The following is a 16,547-nucleotide window of genomic DNA, read 5'->3' as shown; positions in this document are numbered from 1 at the left end:
TTTTCTATATGTTTCTGTGTCCGCTAATAAATGGTTGGCTTCTTCTTAATACTGGGTTTTGTCTAAGATCACAATACCTCCTCCTTTATCTGCTGGCTTTATTATCACTAATGCATCTTTTCTTAATTCTTCAAATTGCTTTCTTTTCTTTGGCTGTTATATTGTATTTGGAAGTTTGTTTGTCTGAAAGTTTGAAAATATCTTCCTCTATTAATTTTTGGAATGTTTCCAAATGTGGGCCTTTAATGTGATAAGGATAAAAGGTGGACGCTGGTTTTAAATCTGTATGTTGAAAAGTTGATGTTGTCATCATTTGTCGTGTCAGGGGGTCTTTTATGAAATATTTCTTGATGCACATTTTCCGTAAAAACTTTTGTGCATCGATAAACATATCAAATTTATTTGCTTTAGAGTGTGTTGCGAACTTCAGTCCCTTCTCTAGGATGTTCTTTTGTTCTTCACTCAATTGTTTGCTACTTAAATTAAAAATAGTAGTTTTTTGGCCCTCTGTAGTAGATGATTCTTTTTTCTTTTTCTTTTTTGTCCACCTCTTGTTCCTCTTGTATTTATTCTCCCATTGTTTTTTGTCTTTTGTGAGGTGTTTTGTCAGGTAGTTCCTCGTCTCCCCAGATGAAGTCTAAAAAATCTTCCTCGTCGTCTGTATCAGTTTCTTCTGCAATGGTCCTCTTTCTTGGATTGTTTTTTTCTATGTCTCCTATTTGTTTCTTTGTTTCGATCTTTTTCATTAGTGTATGGTATTGTGTGTTTTCTTATGTTTGTGCTTTCTGAACTCCTGAAGTGAAGGATTTCTTGATAAGTTTGTATGGATTGTTTGGGTAGGTGAAGTTTTTTCCATTATAGGGCTGGTATTCCCTTTGTTCTTTCTTATATTTTGGTACTTCTTTAATTAATGGTGTTTTGAATTTATTTCTCCACTGTTTATTCTGATTGTTTGTATTATTATTTGTATTCCATTTGGGTTGTTGTTGCCCTGTTGTTTTTTCTGGTTTCTGAGATGGTTTTCTTCTCTCATTCTTGGTTTCTTGTAATTCCCTTTTTTCTTTAATATCTCTATAGAATTTCTTTTGTTTTAGTGAGATAATTTTATCTTCTATGACATTTATCTTGTCATTAGTCATTTTTATTAAGTTCTTGTAGTCCTCCATGTCTTGTAATGGTACAAACCTTTGTTCTGTTGATCGTATCAACTCTTCCAATCTACTTAGAGATATTTTTCTGTCATCTATAATTAGTTTAATTAAATTCATGGAACATAGATCTAATTGTTCGTTCCATTTTGTGCCTGCCAAATCGCTGGCTTCCAGATCCATATTGCACCAATGTAAGTGAAAAAATAACTTTTAGATCAATTAAACTTCCACAATCATTAACTAATGGTGCTGGTTCCACATAAAGGTATCAACAGTCAAAAATAAGAAAAAACGCACACATTTAAAATCCTCCTTCGGGGTGCTAAAATTTCATAAACATAATATGCATTTGCTTCCACTGCTTTGAAACAAGTCTCTCAGCCTAGTGAAGAAATCAGCCACCACCAGTATAAATGACCATAAAGTGCATATATTTAAAAACTGATGACAATAGCAACATGTGTCAAAAATAATTACATAATTTCCAGCTGGGAATAGCATGTGTCTCATATGGTACATTACATGTCCCTGTGGTTTAATCAGTCATGTGCCCAATGGCCATTTCGGTGACCGCACCTTCCTCTGGGGCAACCACACTAAACTGAACATACCTGCTTATGTATGCTGGAGCGCCCGCCAACAGCCTCCTAAATTACAACACCTGTGTACAAACACTGCTCACCTGTGTACGGATATACCCGCGTCCCATTCCTAGAGCTCCCCTCTGTGGAACGCATCCAGCCCGCGGTGGAACGCACTTCTGGTCTCAGCATGCCTCCGGAAAAACATCACTTCTGGCCGGCTAGCCGGGACGCGTTCCCGACCTATCATCTACTGAGAATGTAAAATCATATATATATATCTTTATGCCTGTAATTTGTTGTTGTATGCACCAAACATTTTTGCTTTGTTCGATAAGTTTTATATTATATATATATATATATATATGTAAAAACAGGGATTATTACTGCACCACATGCGATAAAAACAGAAATGTTGTATGATGACTGGCTAGTAAGACACTCCCCTACACCACTAATGGGGCGTCAGCTGTTTTCCCTCAAATGGATACAGGGGTGGTAATTCCCTGAAACTAATGTAGGAACAAGGGGGGATGAGGGATAAGTAGCGACCAAGGTGTTAATAAAAAGTGGGTTTGCCAGTTAAAATATTAAAAATGTATTTATTAAATTAGCATAAAAGAGACACATAAAAAAATGGAAACAACAATATATACACAACCGAACTAAAAGCACTTAAATTAATATATGCACTTAATAAATAAAAATTTTCCTTATCTTAAAATGAGGTAGGTACAGGTCACCCAACGCATTTCGTCTCAAAGACTTCTTCAAAGGGTAGGGACATAATGATCTGCAAGTCTATTTATAGCATTATTACTGAATGGGAGGGTTGTGACATCACAGGGAGTCACATGGTACAATTACATGATACATGTTAATTAACTATTTTCTGCTGTGATACATTAGGAGCAGGGTTCATAGGGGCTTATGGTCAGCAAAAACGAGTTTGTTAAACACTGTACAGTTGCTTAGAAAGTCTTAAAAGTTGTTTTTTCATGAAATTGCGGTACTTCCGCCACACTTCCGGTGACAGACGGGCCCGGTGCGTCACTTCCGCCCCACTTCCGGACGCGTCTGCGCATGCGCCCGCGGCAGCTCGTGACCAGAGTTCAATATGCTGTGATTCATTGTCTGTGGTCCAGGGGGAGGCAGTCTCTGTTACAAAAAGTCCATGTATTGGTGGCCATATTTGATGGGACTTTATCCATAGAAATCCCAGCTGCGGCAGCCATTTTCTCGTAGTTAGTACAGGAAAAAACCCGGTATTCATGGAAATCGGACACATAGAGATAAAAATAAAAATTGCATCAGGAGTGGTATTTTATGGTCATGCATATTTACATATTATAAGCTAGAGGTAAATAGGAATAAGATAAGCATTATTGTGAAATAGGAATTATTATAAGCATTAAGGAATAAGATAAGCATTATAGTGAAATAGGAATAAACACATCTGACGGTGAAACTTGTGCTAGTATTGTTTAAAGGTATTCTTTTATGAAAAATTATAGTTTTAGAGATATAAATATAAATAAATAAATATAAAGTGCTATAATTCTGGAATTAATATATTAATAACCGTAGTACACATTAAAATATACTAAAATATGCTGTGCTGCAAGTGCCTATATTAAAGTGCATGTGCTATTATTATATTGCTATGGTGTGTGCATGGTCAATACTACATATCAATACAAGTGATTGATGTACCGTGATCCAATTAGTGCATTAGTGTGGAGCAACACATTTCTCAGGCTCCTATTCATTCACGTACTTCACAGTGCCTGATCTTCTCAGCCGGTCCCCCTTGCTGGTACTGATCAGGCCCAACGCTGCTTGGCTTCCAAGATCGGACGTATTTGGGCATTTCCAGCGTGGTATGACCGTACCGACGTTACGCCCTCTAGGTTATTTACTCCAACACCAAAATTTAAACTCTATCAGGTGTTGGATACATATTAACTTTTGTGGAATAATAGTGGTTGGCGGGGGGGGGGGGGGAAGGAAGGGAAGGGGGGGGCAATGGGGGAAGGGGGGGGCAATGGGGGAAGGAGTGTGGGAGTGGTGTTGGGGAGGGGTGGGGGAGGAGGGTCAAAACAGTTGTATCTATATGTGTTAAACCATAATGGGGGGGGGGAAACACTGTACGTTTACTATCAAGGCTGAGCCGGAAAAAAGTTTTGGTACCATGTCATAAAAAGGGAGCGATCTCGTAGTTGTCGTTGAATCCTTTCGGCTGTAATGTCTGTAATTGGAATATCCAATACATCTCACGAAGTGACAGTTTGTTGGCGAGATCCCCTCCTCTATCTCCTAGTTTTACCAATTCGATGGCCTTGAAAGTCATTGCTTCTGGATTTGAGTTGTGCGTAGACATAAAGTGTTTGGAGACAGCATGGCTCTCCACTTTGTTCCTGATGTTTCTCACATGTTCCTGTATCCTCATCTTCAGAGGTCTCTTCGTTTTCCCAATATATTGTTTCCCGCAATCGCACTCCAGGAGGTATATGACCGATTGGGTGTTACAGTTCATGTATTCCTTGATCTTATATTCTTTTTTCTTTTCCATATCTGTAAAAGACTTCCTGTTAGGGTGTAAATATCTGCAGACATTGCATCGCCCACATTTTGTTCCCTCTCTTGATTATTCCTCAGCATGCTCGGGGCTAAGAGATCTTTCAAGACTGTGATTTCTTAAAAATTATTTCTGGGCGAGGAGGGAGGATTTCTTTAAGAATGGGATCCATGAGTAAAATCCTCCAGTTATTCCTGAAAGATTCCCGGATGGATTTCTCATGACGGTTAAAAGTTGTTATGAATGCTGTGGATTCTTTTGGTTTTTCCCTTGTTCTGTATTCCAGCAGGTCCCGTCTTTCAACCTTATTTGTTCTGGTGATGGCTTCTCTCAGGATGGAGTCCGGGTATTCCTTCTGTTTAAATCTGTCCTTATACATCTCAAGCTGTAGTTGGCAATCCTCCGGTTTGCTGCAATTTCTTTTGATACTACTGAACTGGGAGAAAGGAATGTTGTTCTTCCAACTTTTGAGATGGTTGCTTTTATAGTGGAGTTAGCTGTTGGTATCTACCTGCTTGACAAAGTTTTTTGTTGTGATTCTCCCGTTCTCTCCTGTGAGAACAAAATCCAAGAATTCAATGTGCTCTCTACTTGTGTTGGATGTAAAAGCGAGATTCATTGTATTGGTGCTGATGTGTTTTAAAAATTTATTAAAACATTCCATATCACCATCCCAGATTATTAAAATATCATCAATGTACCTCCGATAAAAGATGATATTACTGTTAAAAGCCTGATGGTCAAAAATAAAACATTTTTCCCAACAACCCATAAAAAGATTTGCGAAACTTGGCGCGAAAATCGTGCCCATGGCGGTGCCACACTGTTGTAGGTTAAACTGATCCAGGAATTTAAAATAGTTGTGGTGGAGAATAAAATGCATGATGTCACAAATAAAATTCCTGTGGTTATCTGTTAGTGTGCTGTTGTCATCCAGATACTCCTTACACGCTGTTACTCCCTTTTCATGTTCAATGCATGTGTAAAGTGATTGGACATCAATTGTAACCCATATGTATGAGTCCTTCCATTCGATATCTTTTAGAAGCTTTAATACCGATGTTGTATCCTTGAGGTATGACGGGAGATTCTTAACATATGGTTTTAAAAAGACATCAACATATTCGGATAAATTAGAGGTAAGTGAGTCTATACCTGCCACTATTGGTCTTCTGGGCGGGTTATCCATGCTTTTATGAATTTTTGGTAGGAAATAAAAAATGGGGGTCGTGGGGTCTGATTTCATTAAAAATTGATACTCCTCTTTGGTAATGATGTCTGTTCTCAGACCATGTAATAGGAGTGTCCGTAATTCTTCGATATAGGTATCCTTGGGGTCCTCTGTCAGTCTCTTGTAGGATACTCCATCCGATAGCAGTCTTTCCGCCTCTGCGATGTATTTATCCCGATCCATGACAACTAACCTCCCCCCCCCCTTTGTCAGCTTGTTTTATGATGATCCCTTTATTTTTCTGTAGGTTTTTCAAGGCCTCACTTTCTCTGTTAGTTATATTCTTTTCCTTTATTTTCTCTTGGTCCATGTCACAGAGGTCTTTCTTCACTAGTTCGTATAACATACTTATGTTACTTCCTTTTGATTCCAGGGGATAGTACTTGGAAGTGGGTTTCAATCCCGATTTTGAGCGGCTCTCATAGTTGGCTATGATCGCATCTTCTTTTTTCAAAAAATGCCTTTTTAACGTTAGTTTCCTGACAAATTTGTTAAGGTCAATAAACGTTTCTAACTTATTCAGGCCTCCTGTTGGTGCAAAAGAAAGTCCTTTGTTTAATAAAGATATTTCTGGTTCTGTTAGGGTATGTTGGGATAAGTTAAAAATGCCTTTTGTTCTCGGATCTGTTTTTACGGGTGTATTGTTCTTTTTTTGTATTCTCTCCCTCCTGCCTCCTGTAACACCCAATCGGTCATATACCTCCTGGAGTGCGATTGCGGCAAACAATATATTGGGAAAACGAAGAGACCTCTGAAGATGAGGATACAGGAACATATGAATAACATCAGGAACAAAGTGGAGAGCCATGCTGTCTCCAAACACTTTATGTCTACGCACAACTCAAATCCGGAAGCCTTGACTTTCAAGGCCATCGAATTGGTGAAACTAGGAGATAGAGGAGGGGATCTCGCCAACAAACTGTCACGTCGTGAGATGTATTGGATATTACAATTACAGACATTACAGCCGAAAGGATTCAACGACAACTACGAGATCGCTCCCTTTTTATGACACAGTAGCAAAATTTTTTTTTCCGGCTCAGCCTTGATAGTAAACGTACAGTGTTTCCCCCCCCCATTATGGTTTAACACATATAGATACGGCTGTTTTGACCCCCCTCCCCCTCCCTCCCCAACACCACTCCCACACTCCTTCCCCCATTGCCCCCTTCCCTTCCTCCCCCCCCCCGCCAACCACTATTATTCCACAAAAGTTAATATGTATCCAACACCTGATAGAGTTTAAACTTTGGTGTTGGAGTAAATAACCTAGAGGGCGTAACGTCGGTGCGGTCATACCACTCTGGAAATGCCCAAATACGTCCGATCTTGGAAGCCAAGCAGCATTGGGCCTGATCAGTACCAGCAAGGGGGACCGGCTGAGAAGATCAGGTACTGTGAAGTACGTGAATGTATAGGAGCCTGAGAAAGGTGTTGCTCCACACTAATGCACTAATTGGATCACGGTACATCAATCACTTGTATTGATATGTAGTATTGACCATGCACACACCATAGCAATATAATAATAGCACATGCACTTTAATATAGGCACTTGCAGCCCAGCATATTTTAGTATATTTTAATGTGTACTACGGTTATTAATATATTAAATCCAGAATTATAGCACTTTATATTTATTTATTTAATTATATTTATATCTCTAAAACTATAATTTTTCATAAAAGAATATACCTTTAAACAATACTAGCACAAGTTTCACCGTCAGATGTGTTTATTCCTATTTCACTATAATGCTTATCTTATTCCTTAATGCTTATAATAATTCCTATTTCACAATAATGCTTATCTTATTCCTATTTACCTCTGGCTTATAATATGTAAATATGCATGTCCATAAAATACCACTCCTGATGCAATTTTTATTTTTATCTCTATGTGTCCGATTTCCATGGATACCGGGCTTTTTCCTGTACTAACTACGAGAAAATGGCTGCCGCAGCTGGGATTTCTATGGATAAAGTCCCATCAAATATGGCCACCAATACATGGACTTTTTGTAACAGAGACTGCCTCCCCCTGGACCACAGACAATGAATCACAGCATATTGAACTCTGGTCATGAGCCGCCGCGGGCGCATGCGCAGACGCATCCGGAAGTGGGGCTGAAGTGACGCACTGGGCCCGTCTGTCACCGGAAGTGTGGCAGAAGTACAGCAATTTCATGAAAAAACAACTTTTAAGACTTTCTAAGCGACTGTACAGTGTTTAACAAACTCGTTTTTTGCTGACCATAAGCCCCTATGAACCCTGCTCCTAATGTATCACAGCAGAAAATAGTTAAATAACATGTATCATGTAATTGTACCATGTGAGTCCCTGTGATGTCACAACCCTCCCACTCAGTAATAATGCTATAAATAGACTTGCAGATCATTATGTCCCTACCCTTTGAAGAAGTCTTTGAGACGAAACGCGTTGGTTGACCTGTACCTACCTCATTCGCAGATAAGGAAACATTTTAGTTATTAAGTGCATATATTCATTTAAGTGCTTTTAGTTCGGTTGTGTATATATAGTTGTTTCCATTTCTTTATGTGTCTCTTTTATGCTAATTTAATAAATAAATTTTTAATATTCTAACTGGCAAACCCACTTTTTATTGACACCTTGGTCGCTACTTATCCCTCATCCCCCCTTGTTCATATATATATATATATATATATATATATATATATATATATGTATATATGTTTCACAGATCATAATAAAACCATACACTTATAATTTACCATATTATATGTAATTTTTTGTAAGTTTTCATAACTGAAAGCTTATATATATATATATATATATATATATATATATATATATATATATATATATAAAACTGTGTTAATTCTGGTGCAAAACATAGACCAGTAGATGGCACTCATGGTCTTTGCAATGATTTGCACAGCACAAACCCAGTTTGTACTTTAATCTGTGTTTCATTATCAGGCACAGTGCCAGCTAGGCTGTAGTTAATACTCACCTCACCAGACATCTACTGGACATAGGTCTTGCTATAATTGTTCCAGTAGGTGTGCTGTCCGCATTAATTTTGCCGTACTCGGCTCGATAGTCTATGCTCCGGACATCTAAGCCTTTTGTAATTTGTGATGCATGCATTAATCATGCAAGGACCTGCTAATTAAAATCAATACAATAATTGTACCAGTCTGTGTGCTGTCTGCATTAATTATGCTGGTCTTGGTTTGACAGACTATACTCCAGACGGGTGGTATTCATGTGACCGCCGGTCAGCTGACCGACAGTCACATGACCTCCTCCACGAGCCCGACGGCTCACTTTCCCGATGGTCGGCATGCTGACCAATAGGGACTATTTCCACTCGTGGGTGTCCACGACACCCATAGAGTGGGAATAGAACCTGTGGTGACCGCAGGTCGCCACCGAGCCCGCAAGGGGCTTGCTGCACTCGCCCCTCCCCGCCGGGATCCCGGCGTCGGTATGCTGCCGGGATCCCGGCGTCGGTAAGCTGTCTGGCGGTCAGGAGACCGCCGGTCAGCCATACTACACCCCTCCAGACATCTAAGCCTTTTGTAATGGGAGCTGCATGTATTAAACACATAAGGACCTGCTATTTAAAATCAATACACTTTTCACAGTATATCATATGTCCTTAAAGCGTTCCATATGTATGGCTGGTATGAAATATTAACCAGAGGTATGCCAGACTAACCATTCTGGCTTGTTTTAGGTTAACACTTTGTAAGGTTAATACATTTGTGTTATTTTAAAATATATTTTTAATTGCTTCATAATGTGTAACAGTGCTGATGTTAACATTATCAGTGATGTATTTGACATAATAACTGCTGATTATCTGGTCAGAATTTCTGCGACTGGAGCTACATTACAATTTCATATTTTTCCATATTATATTAAGTGCTTATGAAAATGGTATAAAAGGGCTGGAGGCTTGGTAGGAGGCGTGGACCTGTCAAAATCAATCAGTTTGATAAAAAGTTGCTCTCTACTTATTGAAACAATCAATACAACTGCCTTTGGACTGAGTTGAACAGAAAGTGTATGGTGCTTTATATGTAGACTGAGACTGTGTTGTTATGGGGAGGCTTTTGTCTTTTTCAAAGTTTAAAAAATGTGTTTTAATAGATAATTTGCTAATATATTTTTGAATATCTAAAAATACATTAAACTGATTAGACTTATTTGAGGGTGCATATTTAAATCCTTTCTTTAGAACTGTTGGTTCATTATCTGAGAGGGTCTTACTATTCAAATTGAAGACTTTCCCTTCCATTTCACTCTCAGGTTTGCTCAATGTACAGTAGTCTGGGGTTTGGCTTTGCAAATGTTTTTATTAATCTTTTTAATGCCACCTCTATTGCCTCTTTTTTAGTTTTTGTTTTATATTTCCCAATGTATGTTCATTCTCGGGGTTCTTGGGTCCCACTTTAAATAAGGCCTATCAGGCACTACAGTCTTTCCTTGATTTAGGTCTATTAAAGGTGAAAATGTATTATTTAATAATTATTATTTAATTATTATTAATTTATTTATTAACCTGAAAAGGAGGTTCATAGCACATGCTGTATCTATTTGTGTTTTTCCTTGTCTCCCAGTTTGTAGGAGTTCTGGGATCAGTATTATATTCAGAATTCCTCCAATTAGTTGCTCTATTATAGTGAAAATGTGATCTATTAGTATGCTGATATTGTCTTGAGTTCCCAACTAGAACAGGTCTCTTTTTATGAGACTGATTTCTATTAATCTGTTTATTAGCTTGTTCATTATTTCTGGTAAATCTCATCTGATTCCTCTTATTCCATTACTGCATTTTTTTAGAGGGTTTGGTTCTTGAATTCTCCCTGTTTTTTTCCTGGTACCTGAGGAGTTTCTAATGCGAAAATTGATTCATTAGTAGCTTCACCTACATTAATATCCCTCAAATATTTTTTCATTTTTTTATTTATTTCTTAATTCCTTTGTACTTCTATTCATTTTCAAAAGCAGTTCTTTTTCAAAGGTCACAATATCCTCTAGGTCCTTAAGTGGATGTATCATTGTATGCAAAACATTAATTTTCTCATTTACTGTAATTCTTTCAGAGTAGTTCTCTTTTCCTAAATAATTAGATCAATCAAGATGAGGGAACATGATTTAAGAATGGTATCCCACTCCTTTTTAAACATCTCTTCTAAAGAACCAACTGATTCAAATGGCTTTATAGAAAGAATTAGTCTTCACCAGTCCAGTTGGTTGGATGGCATGTCTTTTGGTCAATTCTCCTGAATCAAAAGGAATTGCTAAAATTAACTGTATGTGAACAACAGTTAGATGATCTTAATGATAGACTTCGAGCAAGAGGTTATCATGAAATTACTTTGGAGAAAGCTAGGAATAGAATAAATGATACCATGAGGGAGGATTTACTAGAACAGAAAGAGGAGGTACCCGATAAAAATAAAAACTTTCAATGGGCCTTTTTCAGCCAAAATAATATATGCCATAAAGCATTTGAAAAGGTCTTCAAAAGTAATTGGAATTTATTGAAAAAGGATCCAGTAATAGGAGGTGAAATACTGGAAAAATAAATATTTATCTATAGAAAGGCACATTCACTAAAAGACAGATTGGTCACTAGCACCATAGATGGTGACCCAAGACAAAGCGTATGAACTAAGGGGTTACACCAATGAGTAATGTGCCTGCTGTGTAGGACAGTAAAATCTAACTTTAGTAAATTTAAGAACTTTAAGGTGAATAACTAAACAGACCCGATTAGAGAAGTTATCACATGCAACTCCAGCAACTTATCTGTATTGTGGAGTGTGCATGCGGCCTCTTACATGTGGGAAAAACTTTTAGGTGTCTCAAGGTCAGACTTGTGGAGCATGTATACAATATACGCAAGGGCCTTGAGATACATACTGTTTCACTACACTTTAAAAAGATGCACAATTGTAAGGAATGCGATATAAAAAAAATATATTTGAGGATCCAACAGATTACACCAAGATGACAGACTAGGGATGTCGATAAACGCCTGTCTCAATCTGAAATGAGGTAGATCCATGAGTTGAGAACCCTTGTGCCCAGGGGTCTGAATGGGGATTTCGAGTTACGCTGTTTTTTGACATAAAAATCCCAACCTATCTGCTATAAAATATGTTCCTTACACTTTAAGCACTTGTTTACACTTATGTACATTTGCACTTTATGTGTACTAGGTGTATTGACTATTTACTTAATGCCATGGATTTTAAATGAATGTTTTTTTATTGTGTATTTTGCATTGTACATACTTGGATATTTATTATGGACTCTATTTTGAAGACTTTAAGTGCCTAGTAAACCCTTTAATGACTGCATGATGATAGCTATATGATCATCTCTGTTGTGCCCCTGACTATGGTAACAATGATCTGCTCCCTGCATGTGGAATGCACTAAGGAATGCAAAGAACTTCCTACTGCTGGGTTTTCCGCCCTGTGGAACGTAAGCGGCTTCCGGTTTCCAGCCGGGCATGGGCGGTACGGCTGAAACGGCGGTTAGCAGAGATGTAATCCAGCTGGACTGCTGATTATTTAGGATATTTATAGGGCTACCAAGCAAGGTCATTTATTCTTCTGATGAAGGACCCTAGCGGTCTGAAACGCATTAAGCGGGACTTTGCTTCACATTGACTCCTGGTAACTTGCTTACATTGAAGGATCCTTTATGGTGGACTGAAACTCAGTCCACTAAATTGTCCCCTTTATCCATCTGGAAAGGGGAAGAATACTGCGAGGTGTTGAAATTTGCCTTAATGGAGTATTTTAACATGATGGCTTTCTATTATGTTATTGTAAGTGCATTTAAGTATTTAATCTGTGAGTTTAAAGGATCACTGCACTATTCTACTTTTTCCTCTGTGTCTCTCTAACCCACTAATGCTGCTGAGTGCATAGTGAAGGAGAGGCACATGCTCTTACAGATATACTTATGGAGGACATAGAGGAAATCTGAAGAAGTTTGTGAATTGATGCTGTTTGCCTAGTTGGATCATTCCAGCCATGCTATTTGTCTCCTTATTATTATAAGTGCAATTGCTTATTAATATTTGATTTTAAAAGGATTACTGCACTATCTGTTTCTTTTATTTGTGTCTCTGAAACCCTTAATTGTTACCAAGCATATAGGGCAAGGGAGACACATGTTTTTACAGAAACACAAACTTAGATACTGAATAGGTTGTACATGTTATGAACCACAGGTAGTGGTTCATTCCTATTTTATGTTTATAGTTGTCTTGCAGGCCAGGTTTTCCCGTTGCTCTGGTTTAAGAATATTCTTGTTTGCTGCCAGTGGTGAGTCTGTGTAATTGCAGCTTGTTCCCATGTGTTCAGCCTCACCTGTCGGTTGATTGCACCTCTCAGTTGTGCAGCAGGGCAGCTGCACGACATAATTAATTAAGACTCTCTGTTATATGCTGGCTCAGTGCAATTCACAGACGCTGGTGATATTTCCAGGTTTCTAGACTTCCAGAGTTCTTGCGTTCTGAGCTAGTCCCTGCCAGTTCCTGAGCTCCTGTCTAGCAGTGTCTGTCTAGCTGCTTCCAGTGTTGGTTCCTGTGTCGATTCCTGTGTCAGTTCCTGTGTCCTGCCGTGAAGTGTTCCTGTCCAGAAGTCCTGTGGCTTTGTCTGTGCCTAGTCGAGTTTCTGGCTTCTTGGTGTCCACCGGTCTGTCGTTTGGGATTCTGCCTGTCCTCCGGTTCTGAGAGTCTGTGTCGGCTACATTGGGGGTTCCTGTCCGTTTGCCAGTGTTTGTACCGGTTCCGTGAGTAGCGGCTTTGCCGCGTCCGTCGGCCTAGGCCGCAGTATTCTTTGGTTATATTTTGTTACTGGTGTTTTGCAGAGGGTTCTGCTTATGCTGTCACCGCCGGTACACAACAGTATTGTGTAGGCGAGTGGACAGCATTTCCTTGGTTGTTCTTTTCCTTTGGCGGCGTGCCGCACATATATTTAGTTTTAGGGTAGTTAGTAGCCCCTAGCTTTCTGTTGTTTTAGTCAGAGGTCCCCTTGTTATTATCCTGTCTCGGTTCACGCCTTGTCTCACGCTAAGACCTGGGGGCATCGGAGTTGGGCAGACATAATCCGCCCTTCAAACGCGGCTGCTGTGGGCCCAAGAAACCATAGTCACTCAGGCGTGAACTGACCACACGGGTAAAACAACGGCGGTAGGGTGCTAGGGGCTATTTCCACACCACACCTTATTTCAGCGTCACGTTCTGGTGCTCAGGACTCACTACGCAACATCTACCTTGTTCTGAGCACCAGGAACCTAACAGTACACTTTAACCACTTGTTGTCAAGTCACATTTGACACTATTCAAGATATTCATGGTGATTCTATAGATTTTTTTATTTGAAATCACTTGGGCTTACTGCTTTTCAGATTGTGGTTTCTATTAAATTAGCTATCAACAAATAAGGAGTTATAACCAATCAATAAAAATAATAAAAGTAGGCAGACAGGGAGTGGCTGTTACTGTTGGGCCTAGGGCCTCCCTCACCCCTAAGTCCACCTTTGGACTTACCTTCACTGATAACTACACTAACCATCACTCACATCTCCCTACAGACTTCGTCACTGTTATGAACCACAGGTAGTGGTTCATTCCTATTTTATGTTTTTAGTTCTCTTGCAGGCCAGGATTTCCCTTTTCTCTGGTTTAGAAGATTATTGTTTTCTGTCAGTGGTGAGTCTGTGTAATTGCAGCCTGTTTCCATGTGGTTGGCCTCACCTGTCTGCTAATTGCATCTTGTCTGTTTGGAGTCATGCAACAGGGCAGCTGCACGACATAATTAATTAGGCCTCTCTGTTATATGTTGGCTGAGTGCAATTCACAGACGCTGGTGATATTTCTAGGTTTCCAGTCTTCCAGAGTGTTTGAGTTCTGAGCTTGTTCCTGCCAATTCCTGAGCTCCTGTCTAGCAGTGTCTGACTAGCTGCTTCCTTTGTTGATTCCTGTGTCAGTTCCCGTGTCCTGCTGTGAAGCATTCCTGTCCTGAAGTCCTGTGGCTTTGCCTGTGCCTGGTCGAGTTTCTAGCTTCTTGGTGTCCACCGGTCTGTCGTTTGGGATTCTGCCTGTCCTCCAGTTCTGAGAGTCTGTGTCGGCAGCATTGGGGGTTCCTGTCCGTTTGCCAGTATTTGTACCGGTTCCGTGAGTAGCGGCTTTGCCGCATCCGTCGGCCTAGGCCGCTGTATTCCTTGGTTGTATCTGTCACTGGTGTTTTGCAGAGGGTTCTGCTTATGCTGTCACCGCCGGTACACAAAAGTATTGTGTCGGCGTGTGGTCAGCATTTCCTTTGTTGTTCTTTTCCTTTGGCGGCAAGCCGCACATACATTTAGTTTTAGGCTAGTTAGTAGCCCCTGGCTTTGGTTGTTTCAGTTAGAGGGCCCCTTGTTATTACCCTGTCTCAGTTCATGCTTTGTCTCTCTTTAAGTCCTGAGGGGGCATCGGAGTTGGGCAGACCTAATCCGCCTTTCAAACGCGGCTGCCATGGGCCCAAGAAACCATAGTCCTGCAAGCGTGAATTGACAACACGGGTAAAACAACGGAGGTAGGGTGCCAGGGGCTATTCCCGTTCCATTTCACCATATCCAGTATTACGTCCTGGTGCTCTGGACTCACTTCATAACATCTCCCTTGTTCTGAGCACCAGGAACCTAACAGTCACTGTGATCCTCACTCACTGCTCCCTACACCATTCCTCCTTGTTCCTTACACTCATCCTCATCACTGCTCCCTACACCCACCCTTACTGCTTCCTACACTCACTCTCACTCAGTGCTCCCTACACCCTTTCCCTACACTCACCCTTACTCACTGCTCTCTACAATGACCCTCACTCACTGCTCTCAACACCCATCCTCTGTGCTCCCCATTTACCCAAACTGTTCTCTACTTCTACCCTCCCTTACTGCACTCTACATCAACCATCCCTTACTCTTCCCTACACTCACCCTCGCTCACTGCCCCTACGCCTACCCTCACTGCTCCCTCACAAATTACACACTACAGATAAATAAAAATCACTACAGTGCTGTTAGATCAAACTGAGCAGTGGGAAGAGGGGGATATTAAAATAAAAAAAAGATATTAGAATAAACAATCATGTATTGTTCTTCAGTGTAATAGTTGAATCCTAGTGCCCCCCCTTCCCACCTCAGCCTAAGTATGATCTAGCAGCAGGACTAGTGTTTTTTATTGCCAGTAATTCTGTGTGACATAATCTAAGGAGTACTGCTTTGTGGCATACTGTGTATAAGGGTTACCACTGTGTGGCATACTGTGCATAAGGGGTACTACTGTGGCATACTGAGTAGCAGGTGTACTATTGGTTGGTGTACTGTGTATAAGGGTACTATTATTGCATACAATCTATAATGTATACTACTGGGCCATAATGTGATAAAGGTGTATTGCTGTGTGGCATACTGTGTATAAGATGTACTACTGTGTGGCTGTGTATAAAGGGTACTATTGTGGCATAACATGAATAAGTGTAACTACTGTGTGATGTAACAGAATATGCCCCCTTTTAGGACATGCATACTGTCTCTATTTAGAATACTGGTGGGGCCCTTTCTGGCACAGGGCACCACAATGTCTAGTTATGGCTCTGGTATCTATAGGTGGATCAGGCCGGGTGTTGTGCATACACATTGCCTGATCCATTGTCACTGATGTCACAAACTGGGTGGGCATTTAAATGTACCCACCCAGTTGCGCTGTGAACCACCACTGGCTTGTGTATGAGCAGTCGGCTGACCGCAATGCACATAGCATGATTTTTAGGTATATTGGCTATTCTGCAGGGCTGACGCTATATATCTGTGAACAACATTGTTCACAGATATATTGCTAGTACACACTGATGAACCAGTGATATATTGGCTGCTCAATTAAACTCCTAATATATCAGCCACTGTGTACAGTGCATCAAACTTCAAATATTTCTGTAATACATGAT

At 40.0% G+C, this 16,547-nt stretch overlaps 1 protein-coding gene and 1 pseudogene across 1 annotated transcript in view; one reads left to right on the top strand and one right to left on the bottom strand.

The window, feature by feature from the left end:
- LOC134929602 (sodium-dependent neutral amino acid transporter B(0)AT3-like) overlaps positions 1 to 16,547 on the top strand; it is a 484,872-nt gene that overhangs the window by 279,758 nt on the left and 188,567 nt on the right. The window lies entirely within an intron of this gene.
- LOC134930260 (5S ribosomal RNA) lies at positions 3,508 to 3,626 on the bottom strand (annotated as a pseudogene).

Source organism: Pseudophryne corroboree, chromosome 5 (genome assembly GCF_028390025.1).
Source record: "Pseudophryne corroboree isolate aPseCor3 chromosome 5, aPseCor3.hap2, whole genome shotgun sequence".
Taxonomy (NCBI): Eukaryota; Metazoa; Chordata; class Amphibia; order Anura; family Myobatrachidae; genus Pseudophryne; species Pseudophryne corroboree.
This window is presented reverse-complemented; position numbering and strand designations above follow the sequence as displayed.